Raw genomic sequence first — 2,264 nt, forward strand, 5'->3', positions numbered from 1 at the left:
AAACAAATCTATAGTCCAGACTATAGATTTGTCTACAGTCTGGACTATAAATTTGTCTATAGTCTGGACTATAGATTTGTCGATAGTTTGGACTATAGATTTGTCTAGAGTTTGGACTATAGATTTGTCTAGAGTTTGGACTATAGATTTGTCTATAGTCTAGATTATAGATTTGTCTATAGTTTAGACTATAGCTTTGTCTATATTTTGGACTATAGATTTGTCTATAGTCTGGACTATAGATTTGTTTATAGTCTGGACTATAGATTTATTTATAGTCTGGACGATAGATTTATCTATCGTATGGACTATAGATTTGTCTATAGTTTGGACTATAGATTTGTCTATAGTCTGGACTATAGATTTGTCTTAACTTTAGATTCATGTATAGTCTGGACTTTAGATTGATCTACAGAATAATAGACATTCCGTACTATTAATTGATCTGTGGTGTGGGCTATAAATTAATCTATATTCTGTACTGATCTATTATCTAGGCTATGTGTAGAAAGCTCGGTCCTTAAATTGGATCATTGGTTGCTCTATTATAAGGTGTTTTTAGTAGTTTGAAATCTCAATTATGGTTATGTCCATTGTGTAAAATAAATTCGAACTGTGATAACGTTGTAATACATGCGCCTTCCACTGTTTTATAAAAATATATATTTTCTCTTTTAAACCCTTCTAATTTTCTTTCTACGTTTAATATTTTTTCACTCAAGTACATTTTAAAAACTAAACCTCATTTCCTTCCCCTACTTATATTTACTCTAATGGTTGTTATTTTTTGCAGTAATTATAGTGCACTTGTAAAATATACATAAAATTGTGCTATACCGTCTGCATAGATGTCACGTGTAGACACGTGTCTGTTTGAAAGAAAAACATCAGTTTTTTCTATCCTCCACAACACACAAGTACAATTATACTTAGTATTTAAATTTTATATATAGAGCTAGCTGTTTATTTTCATTTAACCTTCAACCATTTTCATTAGTTCTCATTAATTTTCTTACCAAGATTTTTTTGTTAAATTGAAAACAAATATTAATTGCGCATTTGTAAGTACGGATAGTGAAGAGCATCCAATTAAAACTGGAAAAGAATATGAGGAAAGTAGTTACATACCTGCAACAAGAAGGAAAGAAAAACACATTTAACTTAGTAAAACTTTATAAAATAATATTAAAGTTCAATATAGAAAAATAGTAGTAAGAAAAATTATATTCTAAAAATAAACTAAATGACAAGGACCACAAATTTATCTGAATATCTTTTAAAAACGACGAGTGAAACCATAATTCTTACATAAACTTTCTTAATTAATTGTGTAAATAGTTTTGTTTAAAACTATAACAGTTTGCATATTAAAAGTAATTTAAATACTTTTTGCACACCATAACCACTAAAACAAAAACTAACTAATATTTTCTTGCGTACATCCTTCATCATCCTTTCGCTTATTTTTTTTTGGAGGGAGGGCAATTGCTTAAAGGTCTAAAAAAGCATCATAGCCAACTTAACAAATACAAAAAAGTGATAACTAACTTGTTTCTTGTGCCCAACTCACAACGATGACATTTAAATAAAACAAAAACAGCAGAAGGAACCGACAACGAGCATTACAAAAACTAAAAACCACTAAACTAAGGATAACTGCAGATTTTCCCATTTGCCAAAAAAAAAAATGCAAACTAAAGAGATTTTTTCCTTACATCTTCCTTACCCTTTTCATTTTTTTGCATTTGTGTGCATTAACAAAAGAAACATGAGCACAGTCGTGTAGAACAGGAAAAAAAATTAAATTTTCCGTTTGAACAACAACAGAGAAATTACTTAAAAAATGCATGATTATGCGGTAAAAGCCCCTATAAAAATGTAAGTGTCGGTTTTGCGCACATGAGATTTAACGCATAGACTGGAATGTAAAATAGGAAAAATACAAAAAGGATTTTAATTTAAAATGCGTTTGAGAAAGAAGAATTTTGCAAATGCTAATTTTGTTTTTCTGATCGATAATTGTAGGGTATTTGAAAGTGTCGCTTTACATCTAGAATAGAAAAACTATACATCAGGGAATACTGAGGCGTATACGTATTTCCTTTGAATGAAATGTTTATCATACGCAATGATATAATGAAGTATTTATAACGGACACATTTTACAAATTCTAACTTTCTAGATAGATAGATAGATAGATAGATAGATAGATAGATAGATAGATAGATAGATAGATAGATAGATAGATAGATAGATAGATAGAT

The 2,264-nt window shown here is 29.0% G+C and overlaps 1 protein-coding gene across 1 annotated transcript in view; it reads right to left on the minus strand.

The window, feature by feature from the left end:
• LOC111685345 (peroxidasin) overlaps window positions 1–2,264 on the minus strand; it is a 15,241-nt gene that overhangs the window by 11,164 nt on the left and 1,813 nt on the right. The gene's annotated exons all lie outside the window — the stretch shown is intronic.

The sequence above is a fragment of the Lucilia cuprina genome, chromosome 5 (assembly GCF_022045245.1).
Source record: "Lucilia cuprina isolate Lc7/37 chromosome 5, ASM2204524v1, whole genome shotgun sequence".
Classification (NCBI taxonomy): Eukaryota; Metazoa; Arthropoda; class Insecta; order Diptera; family Calliphoridae; genus Lucilia; species Lucilia cuprina.